The sequence below is a fragment of the Argopecten irradians genome, chromosome 10 (assembly GCF_041381155.1).
Source record: "Argopecten irradians isolate NY chromosome 10, Ai_NY, whole genome shotgun sequence".
In the NCBI taxonomy this organism is placed as follows: Eukaryota; Metazoa; Mollusca; class Bivalvia; order Pectinida; family Pectinidae; genus Argopecten; species Argopecten irradians.
Window position 1 is genome coordinate 29,920,315 of NC_091143.1, and position 23,650 is coordinate 29,943,964.

General features: G+C 34.1%; 2 pseudogenes; both read right to left on the bottom strand.

The window, feature by feature from the left end:
- Window positions 1–1,835: 1,835 nt before the first annotated feature.
- On the bottom strand, window positions 1,836–9,135 carry LOC138333610 (heat shock 70 kDa protein 12B-like; annotated as a pseudogene).
- A 6,174-nt stretch (window positions 9,136–15,309) lies between these two features.
- Window positions 15,310–22,556, bottom strand: LOC138333611 (heat shock 70 kDa protein 12B-like; annotated as a pseudogene).
- Between the last annotated feature and the right edge of the window lie 1,094 nt (window positions 22,557–23,650).

A 23,650-nucleotide genomic window follows, 5' to 3' on the forward strand; every position in this document is an offset into this window, starting at 1 on the left:
AGCAGATACTTCTGTTTACTTTCATATAAAAACCTCACCACCACTTATCAAAATCACTGTCATAAAATATTTTGCAATTGTAATCTTTATGAAAATCCAAAGACAACATATCTAATATCATATCATTTACTAAAAAAAGTGTCATTGTTAGCAATACTTACAAACAAAAATCATCATCATCATCATCATCACCATTAATCGTCATCATCATCATCATTACCATCACCATTTATCATCATCACCATTCATCATCACCATTCATCATCATCATCATCACCATTTATCATCATCATCACCATTCATCATCACCATTCATCATCATCATCATCATCATCATCATCATCATCATCATCATCATCATCATCCATCACCACCATCATTCATCATCACCATTTATCATCATCATCATCATCATCCTCTTCAGCAGCAACATTCATAATAGCCATCGTCATTACCATTCTTCATCATATTCATCATCACCATCATCATCATTTACAGTCGCAGTTTCATACACCATCATCATTGTCTGATGCATCAGCTTCATTCATCTACATCATTATTTTTCATCATCATTCATCATCATCATCATCATAATCTGCAGTAGCGGCTTCTATTTACGAACATGATCCTCACTCCCACATCCACACAGACACACATACGCCACACACGCCTACATACACACCCTCGCCCGCAAGTTCTTACAGAAGCACTTCTAAGGAAAAGGGTATGATACATATTAGAGAAGGAGAGAAAGAGGGAGGGAGATCGAGAGAGAGATAGAGAGAGAGGACTAGAGATAGCAACAAGATTTATGTGGTGTTATAAACTCCAGGAGCTCAATGAAGGATAACTAATTTATGTACATGGTAAAAACGTTATAGTACATGATACATAGTTACATGTATATATTGCCATGACATGACTATCATAGATTGTCGCATTAAATAAAGAAACATACAAATAGTTAACTAGTCAGCTAAATCAATAAAGTTTTTACCAATTTTCTCCATTCATTTTCACATTTCCGCTGAGCACCTCCACCTTTACTATTGGCAATATGTTTTTGAGAAATGTAATGTTCTTTAATTAAGTTGAGTAGAGCATGTGGACTTAAAATTTTATGCAAACATCTGGTTTTGTATATGTAATACTTAATAATAATCAAAATTTCATTGTCTACTCTATTTATAGTATGATATCTATTTTGTAAAAACAAACCAAAAAGAAAGCTTTGTTTATTGTATTGAAACGGGATATAGAGTGCATCCAGGAATGTCTCTACGCTTTGCAAAAATCTCTGAGTTTCTCTGCATTCCCAAAGAATATGGACAATGGTTTCTCTTTCAAGATTGCACAAGTTACATATTGGATTATTGGCTAATCCTACTTTACATAAAAACGTGTTTGTTGTTAAAATATTTTTGTACTATCCTATACTGAAACCATTGTAGTTTTGTGTTTTTTGTAACCTTGAAAGGATTATTATATATGTTGACCCAATTTAGTTCAATATCTTCAAATAGATCATCCTATTTTCTTCTACCAGTTGAAATGAGATTATGTTTAACCATAATATTATAAAAATCTTTGTCCCATTTAAATTTTTCATGAAAAGTAAGATATTATTAGGGATATTTGGATAGACTATTTCATGGTTCATATTTACAACATTAAGTCTCGTTAAAAGTCTTTTGATAGATGAGATTATTACCCTGAAATTGAAGGAAATTTATATATTGATATTGTACACATGCATGAATTCTTGATATGTATAGAAAAGAACATGTAGTGGGATCTTTAACTAAATCATTAATTATTGTTACACCTCTATCATACCAGGACTTATAAAAAACTACATTTTCTCCAATAGTTATATCTTTTTTTTTTTATACCATAATGGCTTTGTCTGTGTACATGATAATGTATCTATATTTTCTCTCACCCCATCTACGTCATTGAATTTTTTCCATGCTTTAAAAGTATCTTTCCAGAAATTATTCATGCAATGTGACCTACATTCCTCAATATACTCACTACTGCATATTGATAACTTTTCGCAAATCAGTATGTGATTTAAAAATAATTTGCCACTTGCATGTCTTTTTTAAAAGCCGACCTACCCAAGTACTTTTCAAGGAATCAAGGAATAGTTTTACATTTACCATTCTTAGACCGCCTTCATTAAAATTTTGCACCAAGACATCCCTCTTTATTTTATCTACCTTACTGTTCCATAGAAAGTTAAACAGAATAGTGTTAAGTTCTTGAAGAAATTTTTTTATTAGGATTTGGTAATGAAATAAATAAGTGAATAAATTGAGACAAGAAAAGAGACTTAATTAGGGCTATTCTGCCAATGGGTGTGAGAATTCTTTTGCTCCATGTCTTTATTAGAACTTTAAGTTTAATTTAACTTCTTATCGAAATTTAATTTTGGAATCTCATGCATGTTCACACTAAATTCAATTCCAATCAGTGTAAATTTAGTTTTACCCCATTGTAAATTTAACTCCGGTAACAAGGTATCACCGCTATAACTATTGCTCCCTATCCAAATGACCTGTGTTTTATCAACATTAAGTTTTAACCCAGAGATTTTTGCAAAGGAGTTCAACTCACAAATAGATTCCTTTAACGATACTTCTGAACCATTTAGTATAAGTGTGGTATCATCAGCATATTGGGAAATAAGAATGGGAAAACTACCTACATCTATACCCTTAATCTTTTGTTATTTCTTATCCTGATACCTAGAATTTTAACACACAGAATAAGATGTACGGAGCGATCGGGTCCCCTTGACGGCAGCCTCTTCTGATGTGGAGAAAAGAAGACAGATTCCCACCCCGGTTCACAGCAGCAATAATATTAGTGTTAAACAATTTAACCCATTTTTGAATATCTGGACCAAAATTGAAATATTTCAAAAACAAATTTCCAAGACACAGAATCAAAGGCCTCTTCAAAATTTAACATGAGTAACATACCTGGGATATTTTTTCTTCGGCATATTGCATGATATCGTAGACAAGTCTTGTATTTTCTCCAATATAGCGACCAGTAAGAAATCCTGTTTGATCCTCACTAATTAATTTATCTAGAACTTTTTTAATCCTGCTTGCTATACATCCTGAAGCTATTTTATATGCTATATTTAAAAGAGTAATAGGACGCCAGTTTTTCAAAAATTGCCTGGGTTTATCTCCCTTAGGAATACATGTGATTACACCTTCTCTTTGAGTTACAGACAACATTCCCTTTATATATCAAAATTTCAAAAACTATTAAAACCCCTAACTGCTTCCAGAAACATTTAAAAAATTCCGCAGTGCAACCATCTGTGCCCGGACTTTTATTGCTTTTCATATTTTTCAGAGTTTTAGCTGCCTTATCTAAAGAAATTATCCCTTCCAAACTTCTAGCCTCGTTATTATCTAATTTTGCAACATCATACATACCTAAATAATCTGTTAAGTTAGCATCTTCTGTATCACAGTTTTCATCATATAGCTTTTCATAATAAGAATGAACTTCATTGAGAATATCATCCTGATCAGTAAGTATAATATTATTTTTTTCTATCTTAGGTATAATCTTAGATGTAAAATTCCTATTTTCTAAACTAAAAAAGTATTTTGTTGGTTTCTCACCTTCTTCTTGCCATCTTGCCCTCGATTTTTTTCCAATTCCCTTTTCTTATTCTCTAATTCCTCAATGTCTACCTGATCTTGTTCTTCTAAACTTTGAATAGCTTTCTTGAGATTATCTTCATTTCTATTTAGCTGTTTCTTTTTATATGATGAATAGGAGATGGTTTTACCCCTAATTTCCATAAGCAATGTTTCAAGGAAAAACTGGTCATTAATCAAAAATTCAATATCTGTATCTGAAATATTTCCTATCTCATCCCAATTGTATACTGGTAAGAAGTACTGACTTTTTATATATAAAATAACTTTATTGATTAACTTAAGGCAATCTTCATCATACAATAGGGAAGAGTTAAATTTCCAAAGCCCTTTTCCACGTTTAAAATAATTAAATTTTAAATTAATCATAGAAAAGAATGATTAGATCTATATCCAGCTTCAATTATTGCATTAACCGTACTAGTTAACAAATTATCAGATATCAGATAAAAATCCAGTCTTGCCTGTTTTAATGGTGATTTCTTTCTCCAAGTATAGCGTCTGGCATCAGGGTGAAGATCCCTATAAATATCTACTAGTGACAAATTTCAATAATTTCTAAAACTTTATCTCTTGCCTTGAGGTTATTTATATTTTTGTAGCTACTGTCATAGTCTAGATCTGGGTTGATGACTAGATTGAAATCTCCACATATAATGTACTTATCATTACCAAAATCTTCTAAAGTATTTGAAATAGTATCAAAGAAGGTAGGTGTATCAATGTTAGGACCATACAGTGTTATCAATGTCATTTTAGAGCCCTCCGCTACAATATCTAGCGCCAAAAAAAATCCCAGACAAATCTCTTTTTTTTTCTTTTACAACACTGATTTTACAATTACTGTTAAACAAGATTGCAACCCCTCCAGAATTAGACTTAAAAGAACTAAAATAACAGTCAAAACCCCACTCACTTCTTATAATGTTATGATAATCTTCTGTAAAATGGGTGTCCTGTAAACAATAGATACTGCAATTTTTTGCCCTCAAGTAAGAGAAAACATCTTTTCTTTTCATTTTATCCCTGAGCCCCTGACAGTTTCCCGACAGGATTGATATACACTTCATCATCTTATACTGTAATTAAGTAGATTAAGTATCACAAACATAGTCTCTAGTCCAGAAAAAGAAGAGGGAAGAGAAAGTAGAAGATTAGGAGAATAAAACATTACAAAAAAAAAACTTGAAGAAATAGTACAATAGCAGCCTAATAAAATCGGTGATTCTTCAATCCGGATCCCTTTCTGTTCCGGTTTAATTGAAATTCGGCATGTCTATACAAAAATTATGTTAGTGTGTGTTATTCAGAAGAACGCTACACACTTTATGAGACAACACATCGTGATGTTGTCGTCACTCCCGTCCTCGCTGTAGATTGGGGAACGTATGGAATTTCCTTTTCTACCAGCAAATCAAACTTGTATTCATATTCTTCTCCAGTGGCATCGTTGTAAACTCGAACATCAAACTCAGTTCTTCCGAAGTAAACTTCCAGGGAGTAGTTGACTGAATTTGGCCATCCAGCGGTGGGTGGTCTGATGGTTATGATACCAATCTGTTGACAGCTTGGACCAGTCGTGTATTCGGGATCGTCTCTCGTTGAGGCAAATATTGGGATTTCCATCTCAAGATGTTTTCTTGTTTCTTTCCAATGTTGAGATACCAGATTCTTCGCTTCGCGTTTATCATTTATCTTGACGATTTCTCCTTTGGAAACAAACTTTTGGAAAATATTTATACAAACGTCCTGCTGGCTGACAACACGACGATACTCAGGTTTATGTTTCTGTGTGGCAAATGGCTTTATGATGCGGATACCATATGTATGCCTGCACATCCGTGCGGACACGGTGTGTGGCTCGAATCCGAACAGAACAGCTCCATCCATGACAGCTACTTCTGCTTGAGATGGAACCCAGACTGAGAGTAACCACCTACCATCATTATCAGCTTGACACCTTCCACTTGTTCCAAGATGTACTTAACATGCGCTATAATCTTATCTTTCGAAGAAAAGAACATTTTGAAATCTTTGTTGGAAATATCCATTTCATAGGAATTCGATAATTTTATACCTAAATTTCCGTCAAGAACTAACACTGTTGGGATATCAACTCGGATGCCATTTTTAGTCGTCTTCTTAAGTGTCCTTTTCTTAGCTTCAAAATTGCTTTCTAGCTTCATCCAATAATATTTCATTGTCTTCCTTAAGTTTTTGGCATCCTTTTCCCCAATTGTTTTGTTGATGAATTTGTTAAAAGCCTGGTCAACATTGGTACCTCCCCAGTCTCCTCCGGATGCCGGGATGATTTCTGTCAGAGTCCCATCTTCAGATATCTCGTGAACAGTGATGTCAACAGTGCCTCCTGGACAATATGCAAGTGATATGCGCATACATAAAATGTGTAATGTTTTCATTCACTTCAATGTTGCTTGAAAAATAGGTTCCCCAACGCATGACTGTTGTTTTGAAAAGACACGAGCTTTAGCTAAACTAACGAGAGTGGAGATAAACATGATAAATAACAGTCATGCGTTGGGGAACTTATTTATCCCATAATTTTAACTTTATATTCATACCGCGGTGATCATTTTCTCGTCTTTATTCAGGGAGACTTATCACCATACAATGTGTAATGATATCTTTCCGCCATTAGATATAGTGCCTTAATAGAGAACCGGTATTCTATTGTTTAATACTTTGAATAAGCAACTAACTATTATACAGTAAATACAATGCTATTTAAAAGAAAGTGCGCTATGAAAAGTAGCCTAAAGTTGAAATAAAATAGGAATCAAGAGATCTTGGAATTGACCAATTAGAGACGCCATATGTGTTTACATACCAGAGTGTAAAAAAATGGTAACCAACCACTATGAAATTTATCACATGGCTTTTCTATTGTGAAACATGCATAGTTATGGGATAAATACACTTTCAAATATATCGTATAGTCTGTAACGTTCGCATATGTATCATATTTCTTGTTTCGTTTTCGTGGGTATTTGTTTTGGTCGCGAAAATTTCATTCGCAAGATAATATAATAATAGTATGTAAACCTTATGCACTTTTCTAAGCAGATCGTGAGGTTTTTAACCGTCGTTGGAATTGAATTTTGTCATTTTTTGTGCCCGTTGTACCGGCTATCATACAAGGCAAGCGTTGAAAATAAAATTGAAATAGAGAATATAGAGTTGGAGTTCTCTCATACCTACCATGGTAATACTGGTGTACAAGCGATAATGCATGCGTCTGAGGTTGTATTACATGGCGGCTACTCGTGCAATACAGCCTTTTGACATCATGGCGTCATCAAAAATGCTGTTTTGGTTTTCGTTATAATAACGTCGATGCATGAGAAAAAATACCCTTTCGTATAATGATAGGAAATATAGGGATTGTCTGGCTTTGGGATCACAAAATGCCTCAGGCAATAAGCAACAGAAAGCATATCTTACCTCCCATATCTAGGATCATATATCGACTACCAACGGAGAGAAATTCCCCTTTATTGATATCCTTTAAAGTCCCATGTTTGAGAGTACTGCAGTAAATGGCCGCAGCTTCCGGTTCTAAAGCCAGCATCAACTGGCTTGCTGGTATACCGGCCTGGGAACAGATCAATTCACAAATAACATACAAATACAATTAATTATAATAAAAGTGATTATAGTAAAACGGTATTATTTTGAATACAGATCAACATAAGATATCATGAATTAATTATAATTTTCAGTTAAAGAACCATGTGAATAAGAGTTGTATGGCGATTATTCTGTATTTACATATTACAGAGTTATCTGCCCTTGCCGGGAGCTATTGATTGTGACGTGTGTTTGTGAGCGTAACGTCATACTTTTCGGGGAAAACGACGTGAATTACGCTCACAAAACAATGACGTAACAATCGATACCTACCCGCAAGGGAGCTAACTCTGTCAATCATGTTATTTTTGTTATGGCGATCATTTGGTGTTTCAGAAATGAATTCAACAATTTTAAAGGATCTTTTGTTGTAGCTTATGATTCCTTTTCTTCATTTTCCTCTTTAGATTAGAGCTGACAATTCATTTGAGATTAAAAAATAAAACGAAATAACATTTTCAAAGATAGTTTGAGACAACCCCCAGTTACGTTAGTACCGTAACGAAGCAAGTGTAGTAGCCATGTACATGTACTTATTTGTCCCCGGCCAATCGTATACTTATTGGAGCAGTAAATTGGTCACAAAATTTCTAATGGCGGTTCATGCAAGAAACATTTTTTTCACAACCTTACTTTTCTTGCTGCGTCTCTCATGAATTGTTTGGCAGGTTCAGTCCAGATAGCAGGAACTGTGAGCACCCATTGTATGTCCTCTTCGTGAACAGGGTTTCTGTCTTTCAATTCGTTGAGTGCTGCTTTCTTAATAAACCGTATGCTTTCTGAAAACACGATAAGAGCTTGACATGTGCGTCCCTCTTGATCCTGGATTTCAAATTCTCTTGTGAGAGTCTGAAACAGATAATATAAGGTTTTCTTATAGATTAGACACCATTTGCTATCGGTTATCGTCATATAATTACCAGTTTAATACCATTACAATTTATTTTAAACTAGATACCGGACAAAAAAAAACTAAGATACTCTATTACCTTCAATTGGAACCTAAACTGGGGTGTATTATACAGACATGTGAAGCCCGATTTTTTTTTTCAGTAATCCAAAGACTGAGTAACGAAGAGTATTCTGTATCTCATTTTGAAATCTAGAATAGAAATATCCATGTCGAAAAGAGTAAGGAGATCAATGCGTACTTGACTTAGTTGAATAGGCCTTAAAATAAGTTTTACACAAAGAAACTTCCATCGTCCCTAACAAAGACCATTCAGATTATTGAGAAACATGTCGATTACCAATGGGATATTATACTTAGTACGCATAAATGTAGCTTTGATATTTTCCTTTTGCATTTATTAAATCAATTTTGTCATTGTTCCGTTGTCAGTTGACTCCGTTTATAGGTGCGATGTTTATGGAAATATTGATAATTCGAATGGAGTTGTGTTCAAAATGTAGGAGCTACCCGACATATAATTACCAGATCATTAAAACTTACCATTTTGTTAAAAAGTTGCATTTTAAATCTAGCATAATAGTGCCACGTTTGGTACTCTTTATCGGTGAGTTCAGAATACTTTTCTTCCGCATCATATCCGAAACTGTCAAAGACCCCCTTTGGATTAAAGAGAGCCACAGTAGGAGCCTTCTTGGACAAATTCCCTGCTAGACTGGAATCCCAGCTGTTATGAAATATATCACGGGCATCATCAGATTTTTGGAATTCACTCCTGAAGCTGTAAGCATATCCAGTGTATGTGGTACCAAAGTCGATAGCTACCACTACTGCCGGCAGATTAGAGACACCACCGGCTGCCATTGCTCGAATCTACCTGGATGTTACATGCGCCGATCTTCTTAATGGAAATAAAATGTTATAGTAAAAATTCATGAGGGTTTAATCACTTCAAATAAACTTTATCTGACGGAACATGAAAATATATGCCAATTATTTATAGACAAAAACAAAATATAGGCGATCTTGCTCTTGCCCTGTACTTCAGTTAATATAGAAGTGCCACTCAGTGAATACAGGCAATGCACAACTAGAAATGTTAAAAGACATCAAAATTGGCGTTGAAAATCTTTTAAGATGTCATGTTAAACAAAGGTTGTTTTTCTTTTTTTTTGATATTGTTGTATTTAGGTCCAGAAGCCGAATACACATGACAAATCATTTGAAATGAGGACATATTATTGAGGATAACTTTAAAGTCAGTCTTTTATACAACTTATTATATACCAATATTGTTTCTTCCAATACAAATATTTTGTAATACACATTTATAAATGCGTTATAATAAAGTGATAAACAAAAAGAAATGACCGATAGCATATACTTTGCGAGCTGTCAAGTAGCTAGAACGATAGTGTTATCTTGTTACTAGCTTATAACGATATCATTGACAGGCCAGCACACCACCGAAGTACACATCAAACAGCAGTTATACTTTGAATCAAACATGATGCTTCATTAATAGTAAAACTGGCTAAAATTTGCCGAGTAACAGACACATGTCATCTAAATGTCTTCATTATGTCAGGGAAATACTGATTTTGCATAAGATTATGTTTTTACCTTGAACGATATCTACACAACGTGTGTCTGTTGGATATGGAATTTATTCCACACGAGTGAGTTATTTTCTTAAAGTTACAAAAGACACGAGCTTTAGCAGAAAGACGTAGTTCGGTCAAAGTTCACCGTGTCACCCAATCAGAATGCGTATAGAGTTTACACCACGTGGTATAAACAAATTGTTAACCAACAACTGCATGGTTTATTTGATACACTGAGAGTTGAATAACACTGGCTATTGTGGTAGAAAGAATATGAAACTATCACTCATTTGGTTTAAAACTAGGAGGAGATAATCTAATATAAGAATTTCGCTGAGAAAATCTGATCAATAACTTCGGGTATGGTAGCCAGTCTTTACTTGAAACTAAAGTAACACTTGTTTACAACACCCCAGGTAACATATTCTGTCAGTATTTGTTCATACACAAGTCCTTATTGACCTTGGGAAGCATATGGCTGACGGTTGTGAATTATTTGACACATGTATAGGACATATAGGAAGGCGAAAATGCTTAAATCATCAAACTCGATCATATTATAAACTATTAGGAACGAAGCAAATAAAGCACGTTTTTTTTGGAGAAAAAAACACCAATCGCTATATTTGAGCCAAAACATGCAGATTTGCAGCAAAAAGCTGCAAGTCATGAAATTAATATTTGTTCTTAAAAACAGATGCAACTGTCACATTCATACCAAAGTAAAAAGGACTCAATAATTGCTACAGATTCCGAAATCCATGTATATAATATGTAACAACCGGTACCTCACTAAGTAGTTTGACCAAATATCCTAAGCTGATCAAGTAATAATCCACAAATACTATTTGTAAGATATTATTGTGTAATCAAAAAGGTGGATCAACATTAAAACGAAAGTCCATGGCCATGAGACATCTATGTACATACTAGTTAAAAAACATTCTTATCATCCGAAAATACAAAAAATATCATATGAGTAAATATTATTAATTCATACTAGATATATTGCCACTTTGTTCGCTCAGACTAGTCCTGGCCAGTATTTCTCCAAACGTGGCGGTGTCAGATAGTATCTGCAATCACGAGACACGGTTACGTAAGTCTCCAGCTTAGTGACGGTCAACATAGGTCATCAGCTTTGTTTACATATTATGTCTTTATAAAATATATTTCTGTCACCAAATGCGGTGTATTGCATATGATAAAGGATGTACGATAACAAAGTGACACAGAATTGAAGAAACATGTTGATAAATTACATTCTAAGTGTTTCGTCACTATATGAATCAACCAACTAACGAAAGCAAGTATTTGCTTCTGAAAACACTATGAATACAACGATTCTCGTGCATCGATCAGCTGATTTCAAACATCACGTAAGTTTAACATCAATAAAAATAAGTCCCCCACAATATTTTGATGTATAATCGTTAATGTGTTGTTTCTTATTATGGAATCAACTAAGGTTTACTGTAATAAGCCAATCAAATCTTATTTTAACTGTATTTCTTGTTTATCGTTTGTAATTGGCAAAACAAGGTCGACCGGAAGGCGGAAGCTTGAAAACGCGACGTTGTGGAACGACTTTGTCATCCAGCTGTTCCATTAATCTCGTTTCTCGTTGTATATGGGTGTAATTATTTCAAATGTAATAAACTAACCTTGCAATATGTTTTATTTTCATAAATAATTTTATTGTAAATATATGAATTGAACGTATTTTTCTAATTTTCATAGTGGCTATGAATTGCAGAATCTATCAACATATCTTGTTGTAGATATGTTGATATGTAGATGGCTTCTGCTATTCATAGCCGCTATGAAAATTAGAAAAATACATATATTTACATTAGAATTATCAACATATCTTCCAAATAGCTTCTGCTATTCATAGCCGCTATGAAAATTAGAAAAAATACATTCAATCCCTAAATTTGTTTGTTGATGTAAACAAAACGTTTTGTAATTATTATGTCTGTATGTTCATAAACGTTTGCCAACTTAACTTAAGGGCTATTGGACTTGACTATGTCAGTTCTATACAGGTATATGCAGAATATCTGAAAGAAGACTTTTAACTTAAGAATTCCAATTATTAGCACACTATATGTCTAAAATCAAGTAAAGAACAAAATGGTGTTGTCAATTTAATTTTAAACTTTTAATTCAAATCAAATTCTCGAAGTGTACGAAATTCTAAGACACCACTATATGTTATGGTCTAAAATATCAAAAATTATCCTATCATATCTTCAGTCTATGCGTAATTATTTTTAGAATTTAATAATAACACCATATACTAAAATAACATACCTAAACTTGAACCGAATATCTATCAAAAATGGCTTCACGAGGCAGACATATTGTTTCCGTAAGAATAGTTTGTATGTGGTCATTTAGGGTAAATTGCGTGAGGAAATTATAACAAATAACGATAATCCTACTTTCTGAACTATTAACGATGATGGTATTGATATATGTATTGGGTAAATATATTGCAAAAACAAAAATACCGCTCCCTACATTTTCAACACACAATCATAACCTGTAGTACACCCTTGGAAATGTAAACAACGCACCTGTCACATTTTTGTCATTTTGACGATGAGCTTAACATTTTCTGCTGAATGTTGGGAAATATGGCTTGTGATTGTTTGTTTAATCTATGCATGACAAATATATACTTATAAGTCAATTAGGATGTTACATTATGTCTGACCATTAAAATCCGTTAGACCAAAAATACAATTTGTGAAAATTTTAAAACCGAAAGTACATAAACCGGAAATGGCTGCCCATTATGTCATCGCAAAAATAAGATTATTGTCTTATCCTTAAACACATATCGGGTTGACATTTGATGCTTAAATAATGTTAAGTATAAATAGATAAAAAACAGCACATAAACATATTGCATATTGCAACGTATTTCATTGGATATTTCCCTTTGAAGACTATGCCGTGGCTTAGCATTTTTAATGACATAAACAGCAAGATGGCAAGAAGAAAGTGAAAGTAAAAACCATGCCGACGACAGACACGTAATTGTGGATACCGGCATGTGTTGATTGCAAGGTAATTTACGTTATTTGCTATCGGGAAAACGTCATCCTTTGATATGGCAAAGGATTTATTCGAGGTCGGCATAGTTTCTGTTGTATTAGGTATCAGGAACTCTTTTTCTATAATCATCATTACGCCGTTATATCAGTCAATTGGACGCGACATTATAATTCATTTTAGCGATATAATCGGGTTAAATACGTTTTCTTTCTTCTCCAAAGTCTCTCAAAAAACACACAATAGTACATCAGTCCTCAGAGCTCAGTAGTCAACCCATGATTTGTGGTTACGGGCTCTAGGCGTCGATAGTAATGTCAGAGTTAGTTGTTGTCATGGTCCTTGAATTGCGGCACACAGGTTGAGGTAAGTCGGTCAACTAAAAAAATATCCAAGAATGTCAAGGTCGTTAAAGTTGCTACATTTGATATTTAAACATTCACATGTAACTTGATGATTTAGCTCCCCAAAAGCATATGTCGGCCTATAAGAGAGCCGAAATCTAGGGATCATATATTCCTGGTTTTGAATAAAGCGCCTTCAATCACCGACATGTTCAGTGACTTCGGGTTTTGTCGGATTCCAAATCGTATCACCTAGCTGACGTTCGACACGGCCTGTACGTGGTGAGCCAGATAACTAGCGTAAGCGAATACGTATCAAATGCTGAATAACAACAATTGATGCATGGATTGTGTACGTCACAGAAGGGGGGCATGCACGAAATATACTGCATTTATCTCAATGTAGAAACAAGTTTATAGGGAAATATTAATAAACCAATGGGAAATTACCATTATGAAAACGTTAAAAATCAACATTTTCGCCTGTCACACATAAAGACAAGAAGAATGTAGTTTGTAATTTTTACGATAATACACGACAGTGTGACAGCTAAAGGTTACCAGAAAATCGTCTATTTTTGCTTTTGTCAATTTAGTTCAAACGATTCGAATAACGGTGCAATGTAATAGCTTTGAAGTTGGGAATCGCTCTCTGTCATCTTTTAGGAAGGTTTCTGTATATCTGTAATAGGTCATTTTTTGTCTCCCATATTTTTTTTCAGTTTCACTATGACAGATGTCGGTCCCTCGAATATTTGGTCAATTATTGGCTTTTTTATCATTTCATAGGTGACAATTTCAATATCTATGTGCATTGGTACGACGTAAAATTACAACCAAAACGTATTCTTTGAAACCATAAACAAACCAAAAAATTAGCAAATACCTTGTTAAACCGTCTCAAAGCTTTGCTAAAATTGACAAATGTTTTCTTTTCTTTCTTGCTGTCACCACGCATTGTTCAAACATAATACCATGTTTTATTTCTAAAGGCTGGGAAATCTACTTGCTGTAAGTTTATTGCTATAAAAGTCTGTTTTGTTTTTAGTATACGTTATTGTTATCTTTTTCAGACAATAACACTGACATCGGAAAGAGAAATCCTGTCATATTCCATGGTCCATAAATACAAATTTTACGTTCGAGGGATGAAGTAATTATGTTTAAAAATAGAACAGTAGACAGTCGTATGCCTGTTAAAAGCTTGCTTGTACCACAATTAGAAAAGCTTGTAATCAATGTCATACCATATCCGTTAAAATCTACCATAGTATGGTTTGCTTCTTCATACTTTGGCTTCAAAGAATCATCAGTATGGTTGATGTATATAAGGAACACATGCTTATAATTTAGTAGTTGTATCGTTAATTTTGTTATAAAGAGGGTACAACATTTAGTAGAGGTAATTTGTAGTTACTCAAAGGAATAAGTGAACTTGTGTGTACTTGGCTTGGAATAGTAATTCACACACCATCGTGTGTTCAATATCATTATCCTTCATAACTGCGCGCAATCAAAAAGTATTCATTGAATATTTCTTTAATCGTATAGAATATGAATGCAAGGGATTCATACACAACTAATTTCAGTGAAGTCCGAATAGACTGTTCTTAGAAAGTCTCATTTGTGTATGGACGACGGACGATAACTCCAAGCATGCGATAGGATCGTTCATAGATGTTGAAATAGGTAAATAATTAAATATTTCTTGAAATGATTATGTTATTTGATACTTTTGTAATATCTTGTTGGTAATGATAATTCAGCAAAATGTTCTACGACAATTTACATGCAAATCAAATATTGATTATTTCATCTTGACTTCTCTTTTCCTTCTCTAGTATTTCTTTCTAAGAGGTATAAGTTTGTCGTTGATATCTATGTGACGTAACTTACCCTACATGTGTTTAAAAGTCATTGACCATTTAGTAATAAGTCTTCTTGATAAATTTAGTATTGACAAATAGCTAATAATTTATACAACTCAGAATAATGACAATTAAAAAAGTATTCTTGCGGAATAAATAACATTGAACAGAAATACGCTAGAATTTTTGAACTCATCTTTATTAATTGAATTACATTGTAAGCAACACTATAATAGTTTAGGATAGCGTTTATACAAAAATAAATTTCAGACGTTACAGAAAAATTCACATTTAGAGAATTATATCTGAAAACATTTTCGTCGTCGTCGTAATTTTTGTTTTATATATATATTATTGAGGCTGTTGATTCATGATTCTATATTACTTATGTATCTCTCTATACTGTATGTGTCATGTAAGTAATAGGAAGGGGTCGTATTCTATTTGTTTTATTCAACATTTATCGATTCAGCCTTCACTAGCTCAGTTTATTATCGATGTTTCAACAAGATCAGTAGCATTCGATCATTCGATATTAATTATATTACATCCAGCACTTAACATGACAAAATCGAGTTTGTTTTTCCTTGCAATTATCAGCCAAACGTACGTCTGTAACTATTATGTTGAATATATTAGCTTGCTCTTTCACAATTTATTCATTTTATCAGACTAGAGAAAAAACTAATTACAATTGTATTTCAAATATGAATTCAAAAACACTTGTCCAATTTTGTCTAAGAAGTTTTTATCACAAACTTTGTTACTACAAAAACCTACCATGTACATTTCGGAAAATTTCACGTCAAAATATATCGCGATAATCCAGCGGAGGGCGTCATTTTGTCCCGCTATCCTCCAAATTCTGACATCACTTCATTTTTCCAGACGGCACTTAATTGTTTATGTCATGACGTCACTATGGATTGCATGCCGGACACAGGCAATGATACTTGTTCTAGGTCATATTTCACCAGTGACCTATCCAAGTTGGATATGGAAAAAATGTATATCGGAAAACAACGATACAATGGATATAACTTATGTATTATTGTTTACTAAAATACCACGAGATCTCGATAATAAGCCGCGGCTTATATTCCTTTTTGGTAGGAAATCCCAGGCTTATTTTCAGGACCGGTCTATTTTCGAGTCCGTCTTATTTTTGAAGTCATCTATCCTGTTAGGTATGATAGGCTTACTATCGGCCTGCTTTCGAAACATTTCATCGGTGTTTAACTTAAATATTCAAACTAAAACAAAACAAATATATCAAAAAGTACATGAATTATTCATGATAATTATCAAAACATGCATTAATCTATACATATGTATGTATTTATGCATATAATAAAATAGGTTTTAGATAATTTCCCTTTTTTCTTTGTGCTCAGATATTGGCTCATTACACCTGTATCTAATCTCATTCATATACTTGGATTTTACACATTAGATAATTTCCTTGGAAGGAAACCAAGGGTTATTTTTAAGTGCGGCCTATTTTCGATTCAGGCTTATCATCGAGATGTTTGGGTATTTTCTTTTTTAGCAATACTTACAAACCAAAACAAAAAAGAAATATTACAATAGCAATCTAATATAAACAATTATCGAGGACTGTGTATTATATAACCTGTCAAAACCGATGATTGTTCAATCCGCATCCATATCAATTCCAGTGTAATTGAATCCTACGTAATTCGTAATTTCTATACAAAAAATCCTTAGGTGTGTGCTATTCTGGAGAACGCTACACACTTTACGAGACAACACATCGCGACGTTGTCTTCACCCCTGTCCTCGGAGATTGAGCAACTTCTGGGATTTCCTTTTCTATCAGCAAATCAAACTTTGATTCGTATTCTGCTCCAGTGGCATCGTTGTAGACCCTAATATCAAATTCGGTTCTTCCGAAGTAAACCTCCAGTGAGTAGTTGACTGAATTTGGCCATCCAGCGGTGGGTGGTGTGATGGTTATGATACCAATCTGTTGACAGCTCGGATCAGTTGTATATTCGGGATCGTTTTCCGTAGAAGCAAATATTGGGATTTCCATCTCAAGATATTTTCTTGTTTCTTTCCAATGTTGAGATACCAGATTCTTCGCTTCGCGTTTATCATTTATCTTAACGATTTCTCCCTTGTACACAAACTTTTGGAAAATATTTATACAAACGTCCTGCAGGTTGACATCACGACGATACTCGGGTTTATGTTTCTGTGTGGCAAATGGCTTCATGATGCGTATACCATATGTATGCCTGCACATGCGTGCGGATACGGTGTGTGGCTCGAATCCGAACAGGACAGCTCCATCCATGACAGCTACTTCAGCTTGAGGCGGAATCAGCACAGTGACATTCTGAAAAGTGTCCTTTATCTGACTGGACACGTACCCAGACTGAGAGTATCCACCTACCATCATTATCAACTTGACACCTTTCACCTTGCCCAGGATGTTCTGAACATGCTCTATTATCTTATCTTTCGAAGAAAAGAACATTTTGAAATCTTTGTTGGAAATGTCCATTTTATAGGAATTCGATAAAATTTTATGTCTAATTTGCCTTCAATAATCAGCACTGGCGGGATATCAACCGGACGTCATTTTCTGTCGTCTTCTTAAGTGTCCTTTTCTTAGCTTCAAAATTGCTTTCTAGCTTCATCCAATGCGATTTCCTTGTCTTTCTTAAAGTTTCGGCGTCAGCTTTCCCAATTTTTTCGTTAATGAATTCGTTAAAAGCCTGGTCAACATTGGTACCTCCCCAGTCTCCTCCGGATGATGGGATGATTTCTGTCAGAGTCCCATCTTCAGATATCTCGTGAACAGCGATGTCAACAGTGCCTCCTTACAATATACAAGTGATATGCTCATATGTAAAACATGTAAACATTACCTTCACGTGGATGCTGCTTGAAAAATACACTTTCAAATATTCGTTTAGTCAGTAATTTTCGCATATGCCTCGTTTCGTGGGATTTGTTATGTTCTCGAAAAAAATTGATTCGCGATAATTAAACAGTAAACCTTATGCACTTTTCTGATCAGATCGCGAGATTTTAATCATCGTTGCAATTGCATTTTTGTCATTTTTGTAAAAATCGTGATTTTTTTAATTCGCGAAAATATAAAAAAACCTTACTTTATCCACGTGTAATAAGCAACAAGATTCATATCTTACCTCCCATATCTAGGATCATATATCGACTACCAACGGAGAGAAATTCCTCTTTATTTATATCCTTTAAAGTACCATGTTTGAGTGTCCCGCAGTAAATGGCCGCAGCTTCCGGTTCTAGCGCCAGCACCAACTGGTTTGCTGGGATACCGGCCTGGGAACAGACCAATTTACAAATAACATTACAAACATACAATCAATTAGAATTAAAGTTAAATATAATTTACGCGGTATTATTTTAAATACGTAATTATGATTACGTATTTAAAATCAAGAACCATGTGAATGAGAGGTGTGTATGGTGGTTATTAATCATAAGGCATACTCTTATAATTACCTTCCCGTTAATGTCAAGAGTATTCTACAAATATAAACCCGATACCCTGTTATGCAAATTATGTTTTTTGTTTTTGTTTTGCAGGGCATTAAGTGGTTGCGAAATACATAACACACACACACAATTTCATGCAAGTTTATGAAAGAAACATTTACTTTGACTGCTGCGTCTCGCATGAATTGTTTGGCCAGGTTCATTCCAGATGGCAGGAACTGTGAGCACCCATTGTATGTCCTCTTCTGAACAGGGTTTCTGTCATTAAGTTCATCGAGTGCTGCTTTCTTAAGGAACCGTATGCTTTCTGAAAACACAATAAGAGCTTGACATGTGCGTCCCTCTTGATCCTGGATTTCAAATTCTCTTGTAAGACTCTGAAACATATAAGGTTTTCTTATAGATCATACATTGTTTGCTATCCGCTATCCTCATATAATTATTTTTATTAGTATATGCACAAGAAATCACATAAGAAATTACAATTGATTCTGAACTAGATACCAGACAGAATACAATAATACATTGAAATGTATTTATTCTATATTTGCATATTACATAGTAATCTACCCTTGCGGGTAGGTATTGGTTGAGACGTCATGTGTTTGCGAGTGTAACGTCATTTTTTTCGGAGAAAACGACGAAAAATTGCGACCACAAATAATGACGTCCCAATGGATACCTACCCACAAGTGAGCTAACTCTGTAATATGCAAAAATGGAATAGAAACAAAACCCGATTGATTTAGTAATCCATCGATTGAATGACGACAGGAACAGAATTCAGTTTCTGTTTCCCATGTTGACGTCTAGAATGCGCATTCCCTAGTCGAAAAGTATACCAATATGTACTAGTATCATGATTATGAGTTTATTTGTATATGCCTATAGAAATAGGTGTTACCCAAGGGAGCTTTCTTCACCCTTAACAAAGGTAATCAGGTAATTGTGAAACATGTAAATACCTATATGATATTATTACCTAGTACGCGTACATGTAGCTTTGCTGTTTTCTTTTTGCATTTGTTAAATCATGTTTGCCATTGTCCCGCTGTCAGTTGCCAACGCTTAGATGCGATGTTTCTGGAAATATTGATAATTCGAATGAAATGATATTAGTTATGTAGGAATTACCCGACCTTTAATTATCAGATCACTAAAACTTACCATTTTGTTAAAAAGTTCCATTTTAAATCTTGCATAATAATGCCACGTTTGGTGCTGTTTTTTATCGGTGAGTTCAGAATACTTTTCTTCCGCATCATATCCGAAACTGTCAAAGACCCCATCTGGATCAAAGAGAGCCACAGTGGGAGCCTTCTTGGACAAATTCCCTGCTAGACTGGATTCCCAGCTGTTATGAAATATCTCTCCCGGGCACCATCAGATTTTTGGAATTCACTCCTGAAGCTGTATGCATATCCAGTGTATGTGGTGCCGAAGTCGATAGCTACCACCGCTGCCGGCAGATTAGAGACACCACCGGTCGCCATTGCTCGAATCCAACTGGACCAAGTGTCAGCAATAACTGCTGTTTTCCCTAATACAAAAATGTTTAAGTAATAGTTATAGTATTATTACATAGTTTTTTATAATGTATCTAATTAAGTATAGAGAGAAATAAGATAATTACAAGTAATGGCATTTGTGAATAAACAAAGGTTCAAGAAACAGGCGCACTTGCACTGTACTTTATCTTGCAACTGCTGCACATACTGACAGATTACTACTACCGGATAAACATGTTTTTTATCTTCCATACGATCACATGAATTTGTGCCACATCTGACGGCAGTTTACATCCATTTTGAATGACATTTATAAGAAAATGGTTGCAGGATAAACAGATTACACAGTTAATATCTTACATTAAAATTTTATTTTGGTGCTCGACACGAAAGGCCTCGCACCAAGATAAACCTAATATCACAAAAATGTGTAAAGTGCCACTCACTGACATTTTTTATCAGACATATAGAAAGTTTTTTTGTAAAAATACCTCAAAAATAAATTTTGAACAGTGTTTTTGGAAAATGTGATGAAAAAACCCAGACTTCTGACGCATTTAAGAAGCCAAATACAAGTGATAATTTATAATTTGTAATGTGTTGATTTATTGTTTGGGATAACAAAAGGACAAAAGAGTTGTTTACGCAACTTGCATTACATACCATCAATTGTTCCTTTCAGCAGAAATATTTTGTAATACACATCTAGAAAAGCAATTCAATATAGTGATCAAATAAACAGAGCTGTCCGATACTACAATTACTTTTAGTCAAGTACATACAACGATAATGTGATCTAGTACATGTAATTCGGTTATAACATTAGCGTTATCAGAGGTAAAAAAAGGTACGCCAGCACACCACGAGGTACATATCAAACAGAAGTACGTATCAAACAGCTTAATTTGCGTAGTACGCCGTATAACACCAATGGAGACTTGTTTATAGCTAATATCCCGTGTAACATGCACTACCGACGTTTGTTCAAACACACAGGTGGTAGGCGCGGTACCAGGTCACAGAAACTGGCCATGGTTGTCAGATGAAAAAGGATAACCTTTCCGAATAACCCGTCCATGCCTGTAGTCGTGGGACGGGTTTTATTCGGGAAGGAGTTATTCATTTTCATCTGACAACCATTTTTTGTGACCCGGGACTGCGCCTATAACCTGTGTTCCTACACTATGCAATTTTATTAAAATGATACCTTTCCTAACAACGTCCCATAATAAGGATATGGCAACAGGGTCTCGTTCTGATCACCTTTTGAATAGGCCAATAACAATTTTACTTTTAAAATCTTGAAAGCGTTACTTAGGTACATTGTTAGTAATTGGATTTTTTCTATATATGCCACTTTTACATAATATAAGACTTATAACAGTCATTTGCATGCCGCATAATAAAATACAAACACAAACAAGTAAACAAACTCAACCATAACCCAAAAGTACGGGCAAATACCCAACACAACAAAACAAACCAAACCCAAAACCACCACCAACCCGCAAACACAAGGTAACACAAAATCACTCATGCCTTATGCAAGTCAAATTCCGTCATAACAAAACCTTATAATATCTTACTATAGACATTAGTAAACACATTATGACTGACCGGATGAAACGAAAGTAAATTAACGTATAGATAAACTCTCTGTTTAGAACATAATTGTAATACATCATATATACATGTGGCCGTTTTATGTGTAGGACGTTAATCAATTGGCATTGCAATGAACTCGGTTCCTTCACTTCACCTTCAGGGAATCACCTTCTTACGAATGGTTTTTGGGGGAGTAAAACAACAATAACAATTGGCAATACACAGGCCAACCAGTACCTCCCTCTGTAATTTGGCTAAAATATCCTAAACTTATAAAGTGATTATCCACATACACTATTCGTAGGGTATTATTGTGTAATATAATATTTTTGAAAAGAAAAATGCGGACAAAATGAGTTTCATGAAAACGAAAGTACATGTTTGTATAGACAGCTATGAACATTTAAAGGTGATTGACTGGTGAAAAACATAATTCTTATAATCTGAATAGAATAAACATACCTTATAATTTTATATAAACAAATAGTATTCATACATACTGGATATATAATTACCACATTGTTCGCTCAGACTAGTCCAGTATTTCTCCAAACATGGCGGTGTAAGATAGGATCGGCAATCACGAGACACGGTTACGTAAAGTCCCTAGCTTAGTGACGGTTAACATAGGTCGTCAGCTTTGTTTACATATCATGTGTTTATAAAATATATTTGTGTCACCTTTTATACCAAATGCGATGTATCGTATATGATAAAAAATGTTTGATAGCAAATGACATAGAACCGCAGATATATGCTGATATTTGTCTCATTGGTATAAACAGTACGTTTTGTAAAAGTTGTGTGTTATTTTTTAATTGTACGTTTGCCAAATTTATGCGCATGTACAGTCAAGGAACATAAGAATTCGTCACTGTTGTTTTATTAAGTATATATTTCATACATTTTTACTTGTTTTCAATTAGTCATCTTTTGTTATTTTTCCTTTGATGCTATGCTGTCTGTTCCCAGTTTAAAGAACATTCTTTACGCCATGTTCCTCATTAGAAAGCATTTCAGGCGTAAAGAAAGTTCCTTCACTAAAGATATCGTCTTTAACTTCTGTAATGTTTTCCCATAGAAAATTTAATATATGTAAGACATGAAACATTGATAAAACTAGTGCCTCATATGTTTTATATTTGTTTTGTCAATTGGATTTTCCTTTCATTTCTCATGGGCGCGGTGGGTTATCCTGGTGCTGCAGATGTTGATGGTGGAAACAAAAACAAAAATAAAAACCAACAATTTCAATAAAATGAAAAATGTTATTAAATGTCAATTAGTAATTGAACGTTTTTGGAGTTAAAACTGGGCACATGATGAAAGAAATTGAGATGTTAACATAAGTTTTTATTTATTCAAAGTTATTGTACCGTGTAGCTGACAAATACAAATATACCTAAAACTCCAAATAGCTTAAAATTAGAACAAATAAACAGCGATCATACTGATTGATCATGACCAGTATATCTCCATCGGACACAATGGCATGTTTATCTTTTTTTGTTTTTACTTTTTTTTTGCCAAGATTTAAAGTTCCTTTATGTTATTGATAGCAGGGACAGACATTCGACAATCTAAAAAAATCATTTCATAATTGATCTCAGTTGATAAGTTGATTTTCACGATATAAAGATTATAAGTGTTTTTGATATATTTAGTCTTAAAAATCCTTGTAAAAATAGGCAATGACAATGACAATGACATTGTCATTGTGAAAATAGATGACTATGCAATGTATATCGAGTGTCAACGCCAGCTCGGGATTCCTTGGATATTTCCCGTCTATTAATTACGTAGTCTGACTGCTTGCAACAATTTTTTACATTAACTGACATATCGTCATTAGATCATTAACTTAATCAGTATACAAAATATGGAACTCTTTTAAAATAAAA